Source organism: Amphiura filiformis, chromosome 11 (assembly GCF_039555335.1).
Source record: "Amphiura filiformis chromosome 11, Afil_fr2py, whole genome shotgun sequence".
Lineage (NCBI taxonomy): Eukaryota > Metazoa > Echinodermata > Ophiuroidea > Amphilepidida > Amphiuridae > Amphiura > Amphiura filiformis.
In genome coordinates this window covers 13,803,087-13,827,417 of record NC_092638.1, presented here as the reverse complement: position 1 = coordinate 13,827,417, position 24,331 = coordinate 13,803,087, and the positions used below count along the sequence as shown (strand labels likewise).

Below are 24,331 nucleotides of genomic sequence, written 5' to 3'. Positions count from 1 at the left end.
ACCATAATTGGCACCCGATGGTGATCTCTTCCACCAAGTTTGATGATAATCCAACAAACTATACTCGGATGACCTTGACATGACCTTGACCCTTTTCGGCATTCGATTATGATCACATCCACCAAATATGATGACAATCCAACAATATATACTTAGACGACCTTGACATGACCTTGACCCCTAAAAGGCACATCTTTGGGGTGGAGCCATTAAGTGTGCCAAGTATGAGCCCTGGGGCCCTTGTAGTTTTGGAGCTAGCCCTGTTAATATGAAGCGTGAGGAGGAGAAGGAGAACTAGATGGCACTGTTGTGTTTGATCAAACACGAATATCTATGCCTGTGATTCGACCCTAACCATGATGTGACATATGGGGCTCTTATTTTCATATAACAATATAATGCTAAAGATCTATTAGCCCTAACACCAGTAAAAACCACAAAATACCACGATGAAAAATTCATAACATGCATGCATCCCAGGGTCTGCGATGACGCAATCACCCAAAGTGTGATATGCTCACGGAATTGCTGGCCGGGCAGCAATAACCCGAGCAGCTACCGGTCCACGGTCGTTCGTTTGGCATGCGAGGGGTCAAAGGTTCGAATCCCGGGGGGTGCTAAGTCAAAAATTCTTCTTCTTCTTGAAAAATTCGGATCTTCTCTGACTTCCGATACCAAAAAGCATGGGTCAGTGTTAGGGTTAGTGTACCAAATCTGAGCACTGCAGCTACTTTATTTGCTGAGAAACAACCGGCCCTTTGTTTTAATATTTGGGCCTCTGGGGCCCCTAGCCTTAACTGGGACCAAAAAGTTTGGGCCCATACGTGTGGCACACATGAGCTCTAGTATCCTTAACTGGGCATTATTTGAATGCAAAACAATCACATACTTTGAATCCAAGTATGGCAGGTGCCCATCAAAATAATCCCAAGTACATTATTTGTCATCCATGAACAACCCCATACAAATGACAGCCATTACTCTTTTTGAGAATTTCTATTAATTTTATTACACACAATGTACCGTAAACGTTCGCCTAATGGCACACTTGGGCTCCTTTGCCTTGTAGGGTAAATTTCATGTACAAAATAAAGAGCTCCCTCCTCTAAAAATCCCAACAAGAATTAAGGGCATGTGTCCTTATTTCCTGTGGGATTTTTATGGGAGGGCACTTTAAGTTTGTGTCTAAAATTCCAGTTATGGCAAGGGAGCCCATTGCGCCATTAGGCGAACGTTTACGGTATTTGACTTTTGATTTCCAATCTGATACAATTATTTTATATCAGTTTATGCATTATATTGAACCTGTTTGAATAATTCAATGGGAAACACTATTCTCCCATAATGTGGAAGGTGGTTACGTGTACAGAGAGCCAGGCATTACTCTGGAGAGAGCAGATTTTTGTTGTTGATATTTACAAGCTCAGAAATAAATAAAAAACCTCTTGCACCAGAGTTAAAAACTTCTGCTCTCATATATGTGACCGTCCACGGCGAATGAGCCGTAAATTCCTCCCCCGGTCAATTTTGTTTTATTTCGTGTTTAAAAAAATAAACATCATAAACTTAAAAACGTTATATCATTTGACTTCAAACGATATCCAGAAGCGGGGTTATGGTTTGTTAAACTTTGCTCCTTTATATATATAAAATTATAGCTTTTGACGTTTTTACATGCGTCTCTTTTTCCACATTGCTGGCAATAAATATCAAACAGTCATAATTGGCGGGCATTTCAAATCATCCCCAAGTCAACGAGGTTTAAGAAAGTTCTCTCATTGTTAATTGTTGGTTATGCATACCTGTACAAAATACAATGCCTGGTAACCCACCACTTGAACAGGATTTAGCAAAAGCAAACAAAGACCAGAGCTATTACAGTAGAAGTTCTATAGCCATCTAAGGTAGAAGCTTATTATTCACTTCAACAATAGGATTATTGATTAGTTTTGACTATCAAAATGAGACGGATGTCGGGCATTTACGGCTCATTTGTGCTGTCGGGTCACATATTTACAATGATTTTGTTTTTCTAGAATTTCAGAGTCAGTGGTCTATGACACTAACAAAAGTGCCAACATGTGAATTTTGATGATTTTATATTCCTCTAGAATATGATCAAATTACTGAATGGGCCTTCAAATTATATAGCACTTGTTGTCGTTGAAAAATCCGGAAGTGACCACTTATTCTGTTAGCACAATGTTCAACTTCAAAATCTTGAATCACCAAGTAGTTTATCAACTCACAACAATAATATTGCACATAATAAATTGTGACAACATAATAACAACAGATGAAGTACTCTTCCTTTTCACAGATATGAAACGGCATAGAACAAAAATAAAACAGGTTGTTTCTCGTGTCCTTAACTTTCATTTGTAGAGTAGGCATTTCATCTTCCATTGCACAGACCATGTTATGTTAGTTCATGTTTTCACAGAGAGTTGTTTGAATTTTAAACATGTATCCATAGTGAAACAATTGTTGTGGTGTTTAAAACTGCTACACCACCATTACTCAGTAGTAATCATGTTATAGTACAACTGAAATGACACCTTTGATATGATATGGAGTCAATAACATTGTGTTCCTTTTTTCTCAATTTATCTGAAATGTTGGATGATAAGAAATGCAGGTTTGACTGGTCATAGAATGATCCTTCTTTTGTGAAATAAGAGTTCATTTCAAAGTCTCTCCAGTTCTGATGACATCGGCAGTACAAGTAAAAGACGGCATATTGCAAGGGTACCTGTAGCAGAAAATAGTGGATAGAGAAAAATAATGGACATATAGAAATTTAGTTCTTTTTGACTGAAATAAGTATTGCAGTATACATAAAATGATTAAAATAGTAATGGTGAGTATGTGTTTGGTCATTTCAAATACTTTTAAGAGTTCAAAATATAGCCGTTTGTATCTGTAAGAAACTGTGCCGACAAACTATTTTGCCTCACTCTAAGCAAGCCCCTTATTCTTTAAAATGATAGTCGCATAACCTATGACAAACTTGTGTGGAAATTAGACGATCATTACTAGTTCTATTTGCATGAACACTGATGGACCTCATTCAAATTGTGTTTAATCCAAGTTAGCTAGCTATTAACCGACATGTTTCGTTACGCAATGAAACAATAATATTAGATAAGAACAACAAACATAACCAAAATGGAATAACATGTACACAAACACGTTTATGCAGAATATGTACACACAGAGACAGAACAAATACACTATAGCAATACGCTACAAAACATGGCTAAAGCCAAAGAAATACAAAATTGATAACAACATATATGATGTATTTACCTTGCGAACAAGAAGAGTCGACTTAAAACTGGTTGTAGAAGGTTTAGTGTGAAATTGGCACTCCGGTAGAAATGTAGTTGATAGAGTTAGCTTAAAGTTGATTGCCCCTATAAGACTACCTACAAAAAATATGGAAAATACAAAATGGAGACATTTGAAAATAGAAATGTAGTATTATGTGAAAAATACACATGGTGAGCAAGTCAAATGTATTTTGTTTGCCAATTTCAATATCCAAATGGGAAACAACTCTGTTCAACAGACTAGCAGGAATAAGTGACCTGTTAGGGGAAGATTTAAATACACATGGTGAGCAAGTCAAATGTATTTTGTTTGCCAATTTCAATATCCAAATGGGAAACTCTGTTCAACAGACTAGCAGGAATAAGTGACCTGTTAGGGGAAGCCCTGCCAGAGCAGTTCTTCTGGAATGAACCAAACCTGCCTGGGCATCAAACTAATTAGTGACAAAGTTATCTCTGAATTGTATATGTGCTAATATTGATGCTTTAGTTTTATTGCATCAATTTGCACCAGTCAAATTCATAGATAACCTTGTCGCTGATTAATTTGATAACCAGGCAGATTATGTTTACCCCCAGAAGAATTGCTCTGGCTAAAGTTTAAAGGATACCATCATACAAATGTAGTAACCACATGATCACTTACCTTGTGAACAAAAACAGTAGATTTAAAACTGGTTGCAAAGTTGTGTAGTTGGTACCCAAAGATGAATTTGGTCAGTCTGAGATTTGATGAGATTCAGTTGATACGGGTTACAGATGTAATTGGGTTGGCATGAAGTTGGTATTGTAGGTAGTGCACCTGTAGTGCTATAGTTCTTCTTAATGCATGGTGTCATTGAAGACTCAGGATTGATGCTTCCTTTTATTACATTATGTATTGAGTCTGTACATTTTGACTGCTGATTGTCACATTGGGTTCTGTACCATATTAGTTGTAACTTGGTTCACATAGAATTGGTTTGGCATTCTGTAGAGAAATGAAGTTTGATCTTGTCAACATTATATGGAAAAAATATACTTAACATTCTGCTAACATTTTGTAGACGTTCTGTATATAAAAAGTAAGCTTGATATGTTGAATTATGTTCACAGTGCAGTGTGCATCAACAAGTTTGACATTCTGTACAAAAATAGGGCAAATTACATTCTGTTGAAGACTATTTTGCACAATGGTTCATACTTTAATACTAGTGCACTGCTTGGGGAATTCCTTGTTCAATGAAAACTAAAGCATGGTGGCTGCAGTAAATTAGGTACGTGCTCTAATATGCTTGACATTTGTGACGTGTCATGTCAAAAGGAGACACTTTTGGGCAGGTTACCAATTTGGAGATTTTTACATATCTTTAATATAGAGATATTTTGCTCCACAATGCCGTTTTTCCCAATGTAATCGGACATTCCTAAGCGAAGATATTGAGTTTGTAAGTTATGGTATTATAAAATTGGAAATTGAGATATCGGCCTTTAAAAATATTATTGACAATGTTGAGAGTAGGAATTGCCTTGACAAATGTCTCCAAAAATACAAGATGCTAGTTATATTTGGGTCTGAAACTATCAGACAATATTTTTAACATTAATAACATCACATATTCGCAACAAACCCAAATTGTGAAAAAATCACCCGCGGGCAGATTTTTGGCTATTTCTCCATTTACGATCCTGCCCAAAAGTGTCTCCTTTTGACATGACACGTCACATTTTATACTAATCTGTTCACATTTTGCACATGTAATATATGTGTGACATTCTGTTCACATTCTGCATATGTAAATATATCTAGTTGAAAATAATAAGGATGTTCACATCCTGTATACACTTCTGAAGAAATTTCTATAATTTTATAGAAAGGGAAACTGGTTCGTGGTAACTGAAATGTGATGCTAATACGGATGCTTTGTAATCTGCAGGCATTGGCTTAATGTAAACATGGTCCAGCAGAGTTCCTTTAGCAGTGGTAGGAGAGGTAATCAATTGGTGATATCTCTGTAATGCATTAATTGGTGGTTTCTTCAGCAGATCATGATTGAAATCGCCCAAAATAACAACATGATTAACATCTAGCATCTCCATTTGGGTACACAAATTGTTTAGCACATCGGAAAGTACAGTAATGCTGGTAGTGACTGGCTTGTAGACTGTCATAATAACAATCGATGGGTTGGCATTTGTTCTTATAGCCTGAATATCACATTCATCTACTTCAAGTGATAATGCAGTATATGGAACACTCTCATGAATAAACATTGCAGTACCTCTGCCTCTAGCTTGTTCAGGTTGTTTTCTCATGGCAACAAGTTGATATCCAGGTATTTCATAGTTACTCATGTTATGATCAGTACTCAACCATGTTTCTGATAGGGCTATGACATGAGCTTTCCTGATTTCAAAGTCACATTTAATATCATCAATGTGTTTGGGAAGACTTTGTACATTGTGATGGACTATTATAAAGTATTCTCTGTGATTGATCTGCAGAATTGGGTTAGCAACTGAAAGGTCACATGGTAACATATTTGATAAGTGCTGCTGAAGTGTTTCATTACAGAAAATTCTCTTTGGATCATAGTCTGAGAGATAGAGACCAGTGAGGTGTGTGACACGACTAATTGCTACATAGGCCATGCATGCTCTTATTCCTTTCAACGAGATAACTGCTTGATCTGTTGACTGTCCTTGTACCTTGTGCATAGTGATTGCCCAGGCTAGTTTCAGTGGATATTGCTTACGTATTCTAGTTTGATGGCCATATTCGTTATGTATTTCAATGCTTTCTTGATGTGGTTTTATGACAACACAGCTAGCATATTCATTTGGTAGAGGGCTTTTTCGCCTTGCATTTGCACCACACTTTGCATTATCAAATTGTACAAATATAGCACTTGGTTGATTGTTTGCATCATCAGGTAGGATAGATTTGACTGTGCCAGTGACTCCATTGCAAAGACCATCAGGTACATCTAGATTTGTTGTAAGCATTACTCTAGCTTCCACTGCTAAGCATAGTTGAGATTGTAGCACTGTCTTACCAATTTCTTCAGACTTGTATGGTACTTTTCTGGTTTGACTTTGTCCTGCATGTTCTTTGATATCAAGAGCAAGGATGGTGGTTTTTTGACTCGGAAGAGATTCTAGCATTGTTTGGTTATGTTTATCAACATCTACATTGTATGCATAGATATGAAGTGCTTCCTTTGGTGGAGTCAAATTTGTTTCGGAACCAAGTGTTCGTGACAGAAGCTTCTTATGATCATCTGGATTCATAGCATCACATTTTTTTCTTACACGCAAGCGATTAAGTAGTTGTGCAAATTCAAGATCATCTTGTTGACGCATGATTTGTGTGAGTTCACAGACTTGGAAATTGTCAGTCCACATGTCATTCAATGGATTATCATCAGGTACACATAGTGGAGTGGAATTGATGGGTGGTATTTGATTGAAATCTCCAACAGCTAGTACTGAAATATTGCCAAACAATGCACGATCTGAAGCTCTCTTGATTTGCTGTAGTCTACCATGAATGTATTGTAACTGCTTTTTGCTAACCATTGAGATCTCATCTATGATCAGTAACTGCAGGTGTTTCAACTTTGTACGCATAGTATTCAGTGACTCTTCTCTCAGTGGTTTGTAATCTTTAGTCGCATGGATACTGATATTCAGACCAGAACAAATTGTTTCTCCTTCAACATTGAAAGCGGCTGTGCCAATGTGTGCAACAACTAGTACTGTCTTTTCTTGTTGTGTTTCACGCAAGGTGTCAAAGATTTTCTCTGCATGATATCTAATGCATCTTGTTACATGAGATTTGCCTGTGCCAGCTCCACCAGTGAGAAATATTCTGAAAGGTTCTGGATTTTCACCATTCATTTTGTTCACACACCATTGATGAACATACTTGAAAAGCTGTAACTGTTTATCATTGAGAGCTCTGATCATTGATGCAACTTGGTCATCTGAGGGAACTGATCTTATTGTTTCAACTGGTGATCGATATAGGTTGTCATTGGATTTGCTGGGAGGATTTGCTTGTAATTCAGGAATTTCAATTTCATTGAAATCATCATCAGATTCATTGTTTAACATGATTTTGTCTTCAAGATCATCAAGACGTTGCTGTTCAGCTTGTGGTGCTAATGCAGCCCATGCATCTTCAAGATTATCATTTCCATTTTGCAATTCATTCCATGCAGTATCTATTTTGTCATTGATAGGCTCATACTGTTTCATGTTGTCTTTGATTACTTCTTTGACAGATTTCACGCCTTCAGGTGTTCTGACATAACCAGTGTGATAGTACAATGCAAAGCTTTCAAAATCTTCTGGCTTGAGCTCAATGCTACGATGTGGCAAGTACATGCGTATGATGTTCATATAGTACTTTTCAGGATCTTTGTCAAGCTTTATCTTTGGATAGCGTACAATTGCAGGTTTGCCTACACGTTCTATTGCAAGTCCAAGATCTCTGCCTAGATACTCAAGATCATACTTTCGGCTTGTATTTCTTGAATTTTCTTCCTCTTCATCAGATTCATCATTAGTAGCTCTGTTTCCAGTTTTTGATGATGCAAAGCGAAACTTGGATGCAAATGTTGCCAAGCACATGTCATTGAAATTGGGCATGTCAGGTCTGCCATAGTACTTTTCAAGCAAATTTGTCATCCATACTGGCTCTGTGGGATCTTTATTTTGCATCAGAGATAGTGGCAGTGATATTCTTTGACCATCTGGATCTGTCTGTACAAAAATGACTTCTCTTGTGCAATCTTTCAAGTGCATGCTACATACTCTGTATATACTTTCCATAACACTCAACTCTCGACTGTGTAGATATACATTTCCAATTTTTCTCAGTTCTGTAATAGCATCACTATTGTCTTGTCTGGCTTCTTTCTGTGCATTTTTCAACAAATCACCTACTTGACGTTCAGATTTGGTTAAATATGACATAATATATTTGATACAACTATAAGCATCAAGTACAATTTGAATGTCCATATTGCCATTCCAAGCACGTATCAGGTGAGGATTGTAGTTATTGATCAAAACTTCTGCAGGTTTTCTTTTCAGATAGATGGTAGATCGTGATGCGAGTGTTTCAAGTGCCATTTCTAGTTCTGCTTGAGAAACATTTGCAGCATCAAAGATTTCAGTAACAGATGTCTTTTCTGTGATTTCTATATCTGGGTCAGTCAGAGTATCATGTATTTTCTGGATCAATTCTTTAGCTTCAATTGTTGCATCTGCCTCTCCTTGATCATCAAGTACATGTAATTCATCAGGAGTGTCATCATTACTTTCATCTTCATCATCATCTGAATCATCATATGTATCTAGGTTTCTAGCTATGAAAGTTTGTTCTGAAGGTGGTTTTGGAAAGTTGAATCTACATGTTTTGCCTGTTTTGCGACAAGACTTGGTATGATTCTTGCTATGCATTTGGCATGATTTGACAATTTCATGGAGTTCTGGATCATCATCTTCAGATGGTAGTTCACATGATACATATTTGTCAAGAAATTCAACAATGTCACAATCTGAAACATCATATACATCAGGAGCATCTTCTACCCAAACTAGCATATGAATGTGTGGCCAACCTCTCTGCTGGAATTCTGTACGATAAAAATAGTCTACAACTTTGCCAATAGGTTCAGCAGGTGATTTAAGGATATCTTTGATGTACTTTTTTACTCTGTGCTCAAACATTCTAGCAGGGGTTACTGTATTTGAATATATGTGTTCACAATGTGTATTCCAATCCATATCTTTGTGCTCTTCTGGTGTAAGAGGTTGTTTGCCTTGCTGTTCAAGAATTGCATTGTCAATTTCAATCCATCTACGGTCAGCAGCACTAAAGGTTAGAAACCATGTGGGAATGCCCATTTGTCGAATCATTGCAAATAAATCTTTGAGAGTTGCATCCCAATAAGATGGTGTTCCTCTTATTTGTCTCAAATATCGAAATGCTCAATCTCTTTCAATCATTTGTTTGACTTGATCTTTGTCTGCAAGCATGTCAGGTGTGATCGCTTTTCCATCAGGAGTTTTGGTATGGCCTTGTCTCATAGCAATTGAAATCTGAGATGTTATCATGTTCAATTCTGTGGCATATTGAGCAAAGAAAATATACTGTGGATCACTAGCAAAGCGAGTATCTGACGAAAAGAGATGTGCATTGAAATATCTGCTTGGAGAAACCTTTGGATTTCTTTGTTCTTTGTATGTATTCTTGCCATCAGGAAATTGAACTGGAAATGCTTCTGCTTCTACATTGAGAACACTGATAGGTCTGTTGCCTTCTGCAGGTGCAAGACTAAGTATAGAATCATCAAGGTGATCTGCAACATATTGTGTAAAGTCAACTGGCTGCAAACATGATATGAGTGGAACCGATGTGTGAGTGATATCATCATCATTGTCACTGTCATTCTGATTTGTTTCACTGTTTTCCTCATTGACATTGGCATCATCATTTTCACTGTCATTATGATCTGTTTCACAGTTTTCCTCATTGACATCGTCATCATTGTGATCATCATTTTCACCACTATCATTATGATTTGTTTCACAGTTTTTCTTATTGACATCTTCATTGTGATCATCATTTTCACTGTCATTCTCATTTGTTTCACAGTTTTCTTCATTGACATTATCATTATCACTGGCATGATTTGTTTCACACTTTTCCTCATTGACATCTTCATGATCATTTTCACTGTTATTCTGATTAGTTTCACAGACTTCCTCATTTGCATTTTCAGATTGATCTTGATATCTTGTATTATCAATCTCGGGTTCATGGGTTTCTGTGGATGCGGTTTCGGGTAAATCTTCATCTTTGTTATCATCATTTCTATTATGCACTGATTCAGAAATGTCATCTTCAACTTCAGAGTCACTTATATCCATATCAAAAGGTTCTTCAATTTCAGAGTCACTGATTTCCATATCAACAGGTTCTTCAAGGTCATTTGTTATGATAGATGCAGTCGTACTAAGAGTTTCATTGATCTCATCGTGGTTGTTTTCTATTTCTGAGGGATTTTGTTGATCTGTGAGGTCTGCAATGTGATTTGGGTCCAAGTTAATATTGTCATTTTCCGATTCGAAGTCTTCAGAATGTTCAGTAGCTATGATTGGATCGTTGTCAATTGCATCCAGTTGATTAGCATCTACTTCAATGTGTTCAAAAACTGGATTAGTTTGTTTCAGTATATTGAGAGCTGTTCTAATCTTACTGGGAGAAACTTGCCTGTACATAACATGACCTTTGTATTGCAATTTACGTTTCAGTTTGACTCGAACGATACTGTCATCATTGGGAAGACGTGGCAATGCTTTTGCTGTACTATCTACATCAGATTTCACACAAACAACCTGACCATGGATACCTTTCTGACAGCCTTTGTATAAAGGAACTAATTTCATGAAAGGAATCACAGGTGCAATCAAGTGTCTTTCAAGAATGTTAAGTTCTGACAATTCTGCAGGTTGTGGACACAGTTCTAGGTTATTGGCTTGTGATAAACGTGGCACTACATTCTGTTTGATGTTATTGTGACATGTTTTACAAATCCATGCATCAGTTGGGAGTGTTTCATAATTAGCATTGGATGGCATTGCTGATAACAAGCTAGTTTTGCTGTACTTTGCTTTGTTGAACAGTACAACTTGATTTCTGAATAATGAACGATTGCAAATAAGGCATTTGTAGATTGGCTTCTCATTTTGGATTTCAGTCTTAAATTTCAGGACAACCTTTGCAATGTCGCTTCTAGAAGATTCGTGAGAGGTTTTAGTTTGTTGGATTTGTCTAGCTCTTCTTTCAGGTTTTTGATATGCTTCTCTTTTTTGGTTCAAAATTAGATTTCTATTTTTCAAGTAGTATATGCTCCTTTTAATCAACATCAAAGCTTTGCTTCTAATGTAATTAATCCTTTTCTTTTCCAGTATTATATCATTGTTTTTTGTGTAGTTCTCTTTTCTGATTTTCAATATGGATGCTCTGTTTGTTTTGTAGCGATCTTTTCTGTTTTTCAGTATAGATGGTCTGTTTGTTTTGTAGCGATCTTTTCTGTTTTTCAGTACAGATGGTCTATTTGATTTGTAATAGTCTTTCTTGATGTTCAGTATCAATGACTTGTTTGCCATGTAGTGCGCTCTTTTCTTTTCTAGTATTCTCTCTCTGTGTTTTGCATAATATCTTTTACTCCTGGCTTGACATTTTGCTTTCTTAGTATCATTTTCTGTCCAAAAAGAACAACCTGGCTGATCATTATCACTGGAATTATTTAATTTATTTGTGGACTTGCATTGCAGATCTGTAGTATGACCCATAATTTCTGATACACTTTGACTGGAATTGTTTTGATATGTACATGGGTTTGCATCTGAACGTAAAGGATCTGTAGTGTTTTGAGTCAAATGTAGGCATGGATTAGAAATTATACTTGGTACTGACCTTTCAACTGAAATACTAATAGGTATAGTATGTACTGAACTCATCTCATCTCTGTATGCATCTCTGATAGCATGTGCAGAAGGTAGATCTGTTGATTCAATTACAGAAAGAACATTCAATGACCATGTTGATGTTTGATTTGCAGATTCATTGCATTCATTATTTGATTGACATTCTGTAAGGCATTCTGTAGGAATTTCTGTATCACACACCTGACCCGAAGGTACAGGAGGTATCACTCTACATTCATTTTTTGCTTGAGATTCTGTATGAGATTCTGTATGCAATTCTGTATGAGATTCTGTATGAGATTCTGTATGAGATTCTGTATGCAATTCTGTATGAGATTCTGTATGAGATTCTGTATGAGATTCTGTATGAGATTCTGTATGCAATTCTGTATGAGATTCTGTATGAGATTCTGTATGAGGTTCTGTATGCAATTCTGTATGAGATTCTGTATGAGATTCTGTATGTAATTCTGTATGAGATTCTGTATGCAATTCTGTATCATCCTCCTGAACCGAGGTTACAGGAGGTTATAGAGGAAAGTGGTGAAGAACACCAAGCAGGTTAGAATAAGGAATGTGGTGAAAGAACACCAGATAAGTTAGGAAAAGAAAGGGGTGAAAAATGCCATGGTGTAAGAATGCCATGTAAGTTAGGAAAAGAAAATGGTAAAAGAACATCGGGTAAGATAAGAAAAGAGTGGTGAAATAAAGTGATGAAAGGAAACCAGGTTAGTAATTAAGAGTGTAGTGAAAGAAACCAGGAAAAATTTAGAAAAGACAGCAATTGGCAGTTGATGAGTTAGTAGACAGATACATGGTAGTAGGTTACAAAGACAATATATAGTTATTTTAAGAGTGGATCAATTAATAAATTATATTTTGGGAGGAAGGGTATTGTTATGTCAAGGATGGTACATTGTAGGTTATTTAGATGACAAATCAGTGAGTTAGTTATATGAAATGGGATTCAAACCCAGGTAGGACAATAAGAACAAAATCAAGTACATGGGTGGTTGGATGTGAAATGTAACCAGGTGGGTGAATCATTAAAGCAGTGTGAAATGTTTATTTGACATTGTCAAATGTTTGAGCACATATGTGGATACGTGATTGAATTTAATAGATTACATAAAACAAGTGGTGTAAGGGATAAAGGGAGTAAGGTTAACCAGTGCGTTAAATGGAATGTAAGGGGGTAAGATAATGTTGGATGGGTGGATGATATAGGTATACATACCATTTGTTGGTTTACAATAAGCAAAGTATAATATGCATAATGTCCAATTTCATCAACCATTAAGGATGTCAGATATTGTTTGGTAAGTAGCGATAACCAGAAACCAGGGTTCATCACATACAAAACATCACATTGACATGAAAAAAAACCACAGAAATAAACAAGTAGATTAGTACATTACTCTGTGCATTAATTAGAAAAAGCAAGTTTACAAAAGGAACATAATTATATGGTAATATGGTAATTTTAGGTAGCCTAATGTGACCTCAGAAGGATGGAAATATAAGTAGGCCCTATCTTGAATTTAAGCCTACATGTACTAGAATCTCGCACAACACACATGTACATGGTCTAGCAAAGTTTGCCATGATGGTTTGTAGAAAAACCAAAACAACACACAATAGTACCCCCTCCCCGTGCCCCTTTGACGCTACGCCAATACTGCAATACGTATACGTCTCAATTTTTAGAGAAGCGAGTGAGAGAGAAAATATGCCTTAAGGATAAGGATTGATGCAATTATGAAATTGGGAGTAAAACGGATACTTACCTTGCGTTTCTTCTCTTCACGTTTCCTTCTTCTTTCATCTCTTTTCTTTCTGTCTTTCGAAGGCATTCTGAAAACTTGAGAAGTGATACGGTACAATATAAATTAAATGAAAATCCCTTTAAAAGGGATAAGCTTGGCCATAGATTACCCAAACTTGATAAAAAAAAATCAAATATTGCAGTAGGCCTACTCAGTTATGTGAAGTTAGGGCTGGTCCCTAAGGGAGTGACTACAAGCAAAAACAGTGTTTAAAATGTCGCTGTTTAAAACGATGTTCGAACTTTGAACAACATTGTTTAAAAGACAGTCCTTGAATTTTAAACAAGTGTGTGTTTTATTCATGAATAATACCAAACAAGGCGGTTCTCGAACCACGAGTCTCACCTGCTTTTGCGACCGCCTGCTTTTGCGATTACTTTTGGTAGAGGTAAATGAATTTGGTGGTTATCGGCTGGGCATGATTATCTGGCTGATGGTGACTGTACCCACCAAGTTTCATGCCCATGCAACAATTTTACTAATTTGATCTCAGATGACCCCTGGTGACCCTGAAATGACCTTCCAAAAAATTTGGCTCTAAATGCTGACTGAACCCACCAAGTTTCATGCCCATCTAACAGTTTTTACTAATTTGACCTTAGATGACCCCTAGTGGCCTCGAAATGACCTTCCAAAAGTTTGGTTTCAAATGTTGACTGTACCCACCAAGTTTCATGCCCATACGACATTTTTTACTAATTTGACCTCAGATAGCCCTTGGTGACCCGAAATGACCTTCCAAAAATTAAGCTTTAAATGTTAACTGTACCCACCAAGTTTCATGCGCATACGAGTTTTTACTAATTTGACCTCGGATGAACCCTGGTAACCCCAAAATGACCTTCCAAAAATTTGGCTTTAAATGTTGACTGTACCCACCAAGTTTCATGCCCATCAGACAGTTTATACTAATTTGACCTCAGATGACCCCTGGTGACCCCGAAATGACCTTCCAAAAATTTGGCTTTAAATGTTGACTGCACCCACCAAGTTTCATACCCATACGACAGTTTTTACTAATTTGACCTCAGATGACCCCTGGTGACCCCGAAATGACCTTAAAAACATTTGGCTTTAAATGCTGACTGTACCCATTAAGTTTCATGCTCATCCGACAGTGTTTACTAATTTGACCTCAGATGACCCCTGGTGACCCCGAAATGACCTTCCAAAAATTTGGCTTTAAATGTTGACTGCACCCACCAAGTTTCATACCCATCAGACAGTAGTTACTAATTTGACCTCAGATGACCCCTGGCGCCCTTGAAATGACCTTCCAAAAATTTGGTTTTACATGTTGACTGTACCCACTAAGTTTCATGCCCATCCGACAGTTTTTACTTATTTGACCTCAGATGACCCCCGGTGACCCCGAAATGACCTTAAAAACATTTGGCTTTAAATGCTGACTGTACCCATTAAGTTTCATGCTCATCCGACAGTGTTTACTAATTTGACCTCAGATGACCCCTGGTGACCTCAAAATGACCTGGCAAAAATTTGACTTTAAATGTTGACTGTACCCACTAAGTTTCATGCCCAAACGACAGTTTTTACTAATTTGACCTCAGATGACCCCTATATGACCTTGGTGACCTTGACTCACACCTGTATGCTGATGTTTTAATATGTGGCAATATCCATTTATGCTTTATATTATGTGCAATACTTTTCATCTTTTATCTTGCATTATTTGAATTTAAATTTGTTGTTTATATATTTTGTATTTGTAATTTTGTAATATTTTGATGTCTTCTAATTAATGTAATAATTGCTCAATTTGGCCTTAGGGCCACGATGCTTTTTTAAAATAAAATGAAATGAAATGAAAATGAAATGAACAGAAGTTGTTAGAGTGACCGGCGTAAACACTAAACAGTGTTGTTTAACAATTTTAAACAGATCAATGTTTAAAAAAATATTTTTTACTGTGTAGTACCATAAATACTCTAAATACTGTCTTGTGAAAATTCATTTACCACAAAAATATTTTTCACACTGTCCTGTTCCATGTCCAAGGACAAAATAATTGGAATTTGGACAAATTTATCTTGGAAACAACTGACAAAAGCAAGTTTCCAAATGTTACACTATGAACTTGTCAACACCCATTGAAACTCATTATTCCTAGGACAAAAGACAATCACATCTGAACTCAACAAAAGTCAAACACCCCTCATAACTTAGTAATTTAGGCATAGGTTCATTGAAAATTAATTTTACTCTCTTATATCAAACAAAGACTTGGTCAAGTCTACATGTTTCCACAGTATTTCATCAATCACCACAATAACTTTGCAGAACCTTATAAAATCCAGCACATATCTTGCCCAAATGGATCAGCAATCATATTTCAAGGTAGGCTAGGGCACAGGGTCTGAGGCTAGGGTCTGCATACATAAAACAATTTGAATGCTTTTTAGCCTTTTGTACTAGTATTTTACACAGTGCTATTTTATATTGGCAATAATATAGGGCTACAAGTAACACGCAATCTATAGGCCTATATGAATACAAGAAATTAGAAATATATGAAAGGATAAAATATGATAAACAAAATATGACACTTCCATGCACAGAGAGAATGACAACTGTGATCAAAGCATTCTAATACTTTGCTGTGATGCACCACATGCCTATCCAAGTGTGTTGTCGTTCACCTGAATTTGGCCTGAATGGTGCCGCTCTTTTTACATGATTCTCTCTATGGAAATGTCAAACAATACAAAATATAATCATACACATTTATATTTAAGCAAAGTACAAAATATGAACTTGAGAATCAATTGTACACAAATGTTAAATCTACACACCCATTTCTTTTAAAAATTTACACACCCAATCCTGCCTAAGACCCTAGTGGAGAGTAAAATGTGGGGGGGGCAAGATTTTTTAAGCGAGTCAAGAGGGGAGGGCAATCGCCTTTTTAATAAAATGCTCTACAAAACTAATAGGAAAACAGTACAGAAATGCTTAAATATGCACATTTTCCTGCTCACTGCGCTCGCAACATACATCTAGCCGGGACATCTAGACCATTTAAAGTTTGCAAATTGGGATCCCAAAAATTTGACATGTTCAAAGGGGAAGGGGGCCAAGATTTTTGGTGGCGAGAGGGGCGGGCAAGCAATTTTGGCAGGCCGAGAGGGGGGGCAAGTGATTTTTGGCCAGCTGTCTGAAGTTTGATAAAACCCAGAAACTGAATGAACAAAGAAATAATATTATTAGAACCACAAGGATAAATCCAACGCTTAACTGTATGGGAATACATGAAAATGAGCCTGGTGTTTATCATGTTTATATACTAGCAGTGGCAGGTGAGTTGTTTAGAGGTCTGGGAGAGGTCAGGGTTAGTAAGGTAAAGGTATATCTTTGAGTTCTGGAATGGTCCATTTTATGCCAATGTTGACAAAAATGCAACATGTTATGTGTACTGCACTTGTGGGAAATTTTCAAGGATCAGAATATAAAATCAGTTAAAGCTAAGGCCCATTGGATTTTCATTCACTGATGCCCTAACTTTAATGATTAAGTGTAGAAATAATGGATTGTATTCAGAAGTTGTTGTGCAATGAAGAATGGTATTGGTTGCAAATAATAGACATGATTATTTTTTGTCGCAAAAATGGGCAAAAGTAGGTATGAAAGGTGAATTCAAATTTACCATCAAACCGCATCATTTTATACACAGATTCACTTTCATTAAAAAAAATTCAGCCAACATTTATTATGCATCAATTTAAAAACAAAACGGCATAGTGATAGTCTCATGATAGTGCAGCTTTTCTATGTGGAACTGCTATCACAATCCCTCTAAAATCCCACAGGCCTACAAAACCTACATGTGCAAATATCTCATCACAAAAATTAATTATATATAAATTGGGCAAAGTGAAGTATCTACAACATATTTATGAAGGTTTCCTTGACCAATCTTTTCTTTTAAATTTCTATGTAAATGTAGGCCTATTGTGTTTGGGCCCCCAGTTTAGGCCAATTTGGCTGACTAGCAAATGTGTCTAAGGTTTCACCCGGGTTTGCCTTTCATACAGGCTACAAAATGTGACTATTTTAAGGTCCGAAAATCACTGTCCCATCTTACCCTGTATCCCATTTTGATTTTACCCCAGTGCCACTGACTGGGGTAAAATCAAAATGGGGTCCCAAGTCTACCCATGCACATACACCCCCAAAAATCATCAATTTCCTTTAGCATCCCCCCCCCCCCCCCGATCACTGGAAACCTCTGGCTACATAATGTTTATGTACAAAATATTTCTTGCAGATTAATTCGTTTAGCAAAGATATCGTGAAATTTGAATTTCGTTCTGGTGCACCAGAACGAAATTACAACGCATTGTCTATGGAGCAGTATAATCATGGCATTCATGCATGACTCGCGAACGCAAAATCGGAATCAACTGAAATTTTGGGAATATGTTTTTTTCGTGGATATCTACTGAAAAATGTCATAAAAAGAGGATGCTAGAATCACGAAATACTCCTTTAAATATGAGGGGAAAGGCACTACATAGTACTTACTACTTGTGTGCATGGGTAGGAAGTAGAACTTGAACACAAAAATTAAATTTGAAGACAGTTGCGAAATATACAGTGTAGGCATGGCATGCAGGAATTTCCGAGGAAAGTACAACCAAAGCCGGGGACCAAATAAACCAAAAACTTTAAAAACTTAATGCCGAAACGTTTGGTACCCCGTAACATTCTTATTCGTCGCAAATAGGCCCTACATTTTTTCGGCAACATAAATACAATATTTAAAAGCAAAGAATTTTAATGTACTCACTCTGTACTGATGTCTATGTGGAACAACTTGCCTACAATCAATATCCCACCGCGCCGCTGACTTTTACTCCAGCATTCAGCAGCGACAACTTCTGCTTTGAAATTTCCTCTGAGAGCTGAACGTGATGCAGGACCCCGACTCCAAAAACCTCTCAATCACAGTACAGGGAGTAAAATCCAACAAACAAACAAACAAATGAAGATCCAAAATGATGTAAATACGACGACCATGTGTTGATTCTACGTGTTGTTTTTATCGTATCACGTCGCGAATCTGGTGAAAACTGGTCAGAGCAGGTCAGAGCCACGTGACCTACTCAATCGCTGATGAGCAACGAGCGATTGGTATTTACAGAAAGAAATGCAACATAGTACCTAATTGGCAAAACACTGATCGCTATTGCTCAGCGATGTAGTATAAAATTCACCTTTATAGTTGACTGAGGCTCTCGCAAATCAAGCTGAATGATAAAGATTGTCACAAAGATCTCTGATAATATTTTATTCACAAGTACTAGATGCTGCTGCCCATGTTCAGCTGCATGTTGTATAGGCCTATATTATCTGCCTAGCTGTGTGTATGTGGCAGTGAGCTACGACCCTGAGCATGGTGGTTGAAGAGTTCAAGTTCATTTGCCATACTCAGGACCCGACTCAGGATCACATATCAGGGCACTGGGTTGCCGGTTTGTTTATCACTATACCCAAGATACTACAGGTGTTCATGGTGTTGCAACTGACTTTTGAAAAGCATAATTTACGCATATTTTAACATTTGGGGCAGTGCCATGATAGATGATACATGGGGCACAAATAGGCCCCATTTATTTCCCGGGATAAAATTTGGGAAAGTAGGCCTAGCCTATATAATGCCCCAAACCCTGAAGCCCGAGGCTGCTCTATTTAGGCTGATAGGCCTTTATACTCCATACTTTTCTGTCTAACATGATTTTGGGGCCACGGGCCCATAATAGATGATATTATGGGGTTTGTGCATACTTGGTAAGAGTACCTCTAGTTCAATCAGTGTACCAACTCAGAGCCCTCAGATTGCTTTATTTCTTGAGAAACCATTTGCTTTGTATTTTTAAATTTGGGCCCCTGGGGCCCGCGACCTTCGACTTTTGGAGCCAAAGGGGGCAAAAGGCACATCTACAGGGTAGGGCCACTATGTGTGCCAATTATGAGCCCTGTGGCCCTTATAGTTTTGGAGATAGCCCTATCAATATAAAGCGTGAGGAGGAGAAGAAGAAGGAGAAGACTAAAGAGCATAAGGAGAATATCTATGCCCTGTTCCACAGGCATAGATAAGAAGACTAAAGAGCATAAGGAGAACTAGATGGCACTGTTGTGTTTGAGCAAACACGAATATATATGCCTGTGATTCCCACCCTAACCACCAATGACCTTGATATGACTTTGACCATTATTAGCACTCGATGGTGATATCATCCACCAAGTTTAGTTACAATCCAACAATCTTTACTCTGATGACCTTGACATGACCTTGACCATTTTCAGCATTCGATGATGATCCCATGCACCAAGTTTGGTGGCAATCCAATAATCTATACTCGTATGACCTTGACCATTTTCGGCACTCGATGGTGATCTCATCAACCAAGTTTGATGACAATCCAACAATTTTTGCTCTGATGACCTTGACATGACCTTGACAATAATTGGCACTCGATGGCGATCTCATCCACCAAGTTTGATGATAATCCAACAAACTATACTCGGATGACCTTGACATGACCTTGACCCTTTTCGGCATTCGATTGTGATCACATCCACCAAATATAATGACAATCCAACAATATATACTTAGATGACCTTGACATGACCTTGACCCCTAAAAGGCACATCTTTGGGGTGGGGGCATTAAGTGTGCCAAGTATGAGCCCTGGGGCCCTTGTAGTTTTGGAGCTAGCCCTGTTAATATGAAGTGTGAGGAGGAGAAGGAGAAGAACTAGATGGCACTGTTGTGTTTGATCAAACACGAATATCTATGCCTGTGATTCCCACCCTAACCCCCAACTCCTCACCACCCCACCACCATGACACTCTTAACTCACCCTGACACCCCGTAATATGTTTAATGCTGAAACAGCTATCAGTATACCAACCTAGAGCATTGTAGCTGCTTTATTTACCAAGTAACGGCCGGCCCTATGTTTTAGGATTTGGGGCCCTGGGGCCCATATTATGTGACATATGGGGCTCTTATATTCATATAACAATATAATGCTAATGATCAATTAGTGTACCAAATCTGAGCGCTGTAGCTACTTTATTTGCTGAGAAACGGCCGGCCCTTTGTTTTAACATTTGGGCCTCTGGGGCCCCTAGCCTTAAAGATCTGGGGCCAAAATGCATATCTACAAGTTCGGGCCCATACATGTGCCACATATGAGCCATAGTGCCCTTGTAGTTTTACAACTAACCCTGTCAATCTGTCGCCCCTTTTTTGAGCATTTGGGGCCCCGGGGCCCAAAATATATGACATATGGGGCTCGTGTATACATGTATATATAGAGTACTCCTGGGGCTATCAGTGCACCAACTCAGGGCCCTGAGGCTGCTTTATTTGATGAGAAGCGGCATGCTTTGTATTTTTACATTTGGGTCCCTGGGGCCCGTGACCTTTGACCTATGGGGCCAAAATGGGCAAAAGGCACATCTACGGGGTAGGGCCACTAAGTGTGCCAAATATGAGCCCTGGGGCCCTTGTAGTTTTGGAGATAGCCCTGTCAATATGAAGCGTGAGGAGGAGAAGAAGAAGGACTAGATGGCACAGTTGTGTTTGACCAAACACGAATATCTATGCCTGTGTTTCCCACCCTAACCCCCTTAACCCACCATGACACTCTTAATCCATCATGACACCCCATATTCTAAAAGAGCTATCAGTATACCAACGAAAAAAATTAATATAAATTAATTAATTCAAATAATACCCCTTTAATTGCATTTGCTGTGTAAATGCTTGAGGGCGCTCCTCCTTAAATAATGCAACAAACATGTTCCATACAAAAGAAGTAAAAAAAAAAAAATCTGAATACCCCTTTAATCCCAAAACGGAGTGTCCCTTTCCATTAACACCCACTGACACCCCATATTCTAAAAGGGCTATCAGTATACCAACGAAAAAAAAAAATTAAAATTAATTAATTAAAAATCAAATAATAGCCCTTTAATTGCATTTGCTGTGTAAACGCTTGAGGGCGCTCCTCCTTAAATAATGCAACAAACACGTTCCATACAAAAAAAATCAAAAAAAAAAAAAAAAAAAAATCAAAAAATCTGAATACCCCTTTAATCCCAAAACGGGTGTCCCTTTAACAGTGTTCCATCACCCTAACACCCACTGACACCCCATATCTACAAGTTCGGGCCCATACGTGTGCCACATATGAGCCCTAGTGCCCTTGTAGTTTCACAGCTAACCTTGTCAAACTGTTGCCCCTTTCTTTAACATTTGGGGCCCTGGGGCCCATAATATATGACATATGGGGCTCATGTATACATGTAAATATAGAGTACTCCTGTCGCTATCAGTGCACCAACTCAGGGCCCTGAGGCTGCTTTATTTGATGAGAAACAGCATGCTTTGTATTTTTACATTTGGGCCCCTGGGGCCCGTGACCTTTCACCTATGGGGCCGAAATGGGCAAAAGGCACATCTACAGGGTAGGGCCACTATGTGTGCCAAATATGAGCCCTGTGGCCCTTGTAGTTTTGGAGATAGCCCTGTCAATATGAAGGGTGAGAAGGAGGAGAAGAAGGAGAAGAAGGAGAAGGAGAAGACTAGATGGCACAGTTGTGTTTGACCAAACACGAATATCTATGCCTGTGTTTCCCACCCTAACCCCCTTAACCCACCATGACACTCTTAATCCATCATGACACCCCATATTCTAAAAGGGCTATCAGTATACCAACGAAAAAAATTGAAATAAATAAATAAATTAAAAATCAAATAATACCCCTTTAGTTGCATTTGCTGTGTAAACGCTTGAGGGCGCTCCTCCTTAAATAATGCAACAAACATGTTCCATACAAAAAAATCAAAAAAAAAAAAAATCAAAAATCTGAATACCCCTTTAATCCCAAAACGGAGTGTCCCTTTAATGGCTGTTCCATCACCCTAACACCCACTGACACCCCATATTCTAAAAGGGCTATCAGTATACCAAAACAAAAATTATAATTAATTAATTAATTAAAAATCAAATAATAGCCCTTTAATTGCATTTGCTGTGTAAACGCTTGAGGGCGCTCCTCCTTAAATAATGCAACAAACATGTTCCATACAAAAAAAATCAAAAAAAAAAATCAAAAAAAATCTGAATACCCCTTTAATCCCAAAACGGAGTGTCCCTTTAATGGCTGTTCCATCACCCTATACTGAAAACCTATCTGTGTACCAAATCTGAGCCCTGTAGCTACTTTATTTGCTGAGAAACGGCCGGCCCTTTGTTTTAACATTTGGGCCTCTGGGCCCCTAGCCTTAAAAATCGGGGGCCAAAATGGGCAAAATGCATATCTACAAGTTCGGGCCCATAGGTGTGCCACACGTGAGCCCTAGTGCCCTTGTAGATTTACAGCTAACCTTGTCAATCTGTTGACCCTTATTTTAAGATTTGGGGCCATGGGGCCCACAAAATATGACATATGGGCTCATGTATACCTGTAAATATAGAGTACCCCTGGGGCTATCAGTGCACCTACTCAGGGCCCAGAGGCTGCTTTATTTGATGAGAAACGGCATGCTTTGTATTTTTACATTTGGGCCCCTGGGGCCCGTGACCTTTGACCTATGGGGCCAAAATGGGCAAAAGGCACATCTACGGGTAGGGCCATTAAGTGTGCCAAATATGAGCCATGGGGCCCTTGTAGTTTTGGAGATAGCCCTGTTAATATGAAGGGTGAGAAGGAGGAGAAGGAAAAGGAGAAGGAGAAGAAGGAAAAGGAGAAGACTAAAGAGCATAAGCAGAATATCTATGCCCTGTTCCACAGGCATAGATAACTAAAGAGCATAAGCAGAATATCTATGCCCTGTTGCACAGGCATAGATAAAAAGGAGAAGACTAAAGAGCATAAGCAGAATATCTATGCCCTGTTGCACAGGCATAGATAAGAAGGAGAAGAAGGAGAAGACTAACTAGATGGCACAGTTGTGTTTGACCAAACACGAATATCTATGCCTGTGTTGCCCACCCTAACCCCCTTAACCCACCATGACACTCTTAATCCATCATGACAACCTCATATTCTAAAAGGGCTATCAGTATACCAACGAAAAAAAATTAAAAAAATTAATTAATTAAAAATCAAATAATACCCCTTTAATTGCATTTGCTGTGTAAACGCTTGAGGGCGCTCCTCCTTAAATAATGCAACAAACATGTTCCATACAAAAAAAATAAAAAAATAAAAATAAAAAAATCTGAATACCCCTTTAATCCCAAAACGGAGTGTCCCTTTAATGGCTGTTCCATCACCCTAACACCCCTTAACCTACCATGACACCTTTAATCCACCCTGACACCCCGTAATATGTTTGATTCTAAAAGGGCTATCAATATACTGACTAAAATATTAAATTGAAAATCAAGAAATACCCCTTTAATTGCATTTGCTGTGTAAACGCTTGAGGGCGCTCCTCCTTAAATAAATCAATAAACATGTTCCATGCAAAAAAAAAATGTTAAAAAGAGAATATCTGATTACCCCTTTAAGCCCAAAACGGAGTGTTCCTTTAAGTGGTTAACCCCCCTTTAACCCACTATGACACCCTTAATCCACCCTGACACCAAATAATATGTTTAATGCTTAACGGGCTAACAGTATACTGACTAAGAAATTTAAAAAATAAAT

General features: G+C 37.9%; 1 protein-coding gene and 1 long non-coding RNA gene across 2 annotated transcripts in view; both read right to left on the bottom strand.

The window, feature by feature from the left end:
- The window catches only part of LOC140164380 (cilia- and flagella-associated protein 337-like), an 82,630-nt gene that overhangs the window by 7,925 nt on the left and 50,374 nt on the right, over nucleotides 1-24,331 (bottom strand).
- On the bottom strand, nucleotides 984-18,615 carry LOC140164382 (uncharacterized). The gene is made up of 6 exons (XR_011860516.1): nucleotides 18,450-18,615; nucleotides 13,604-13,677; nucleotides 11,806-11,868; nucleotides 3,979-4,302; nucleotides 3,310-3,428; nucleotides 984-2,752 (listed from the first exon to the last, which is right to left on the bottom strand). It is a non-coding gene; the product is annotated as an uncharacterized lncRNA (long non-coding RNA).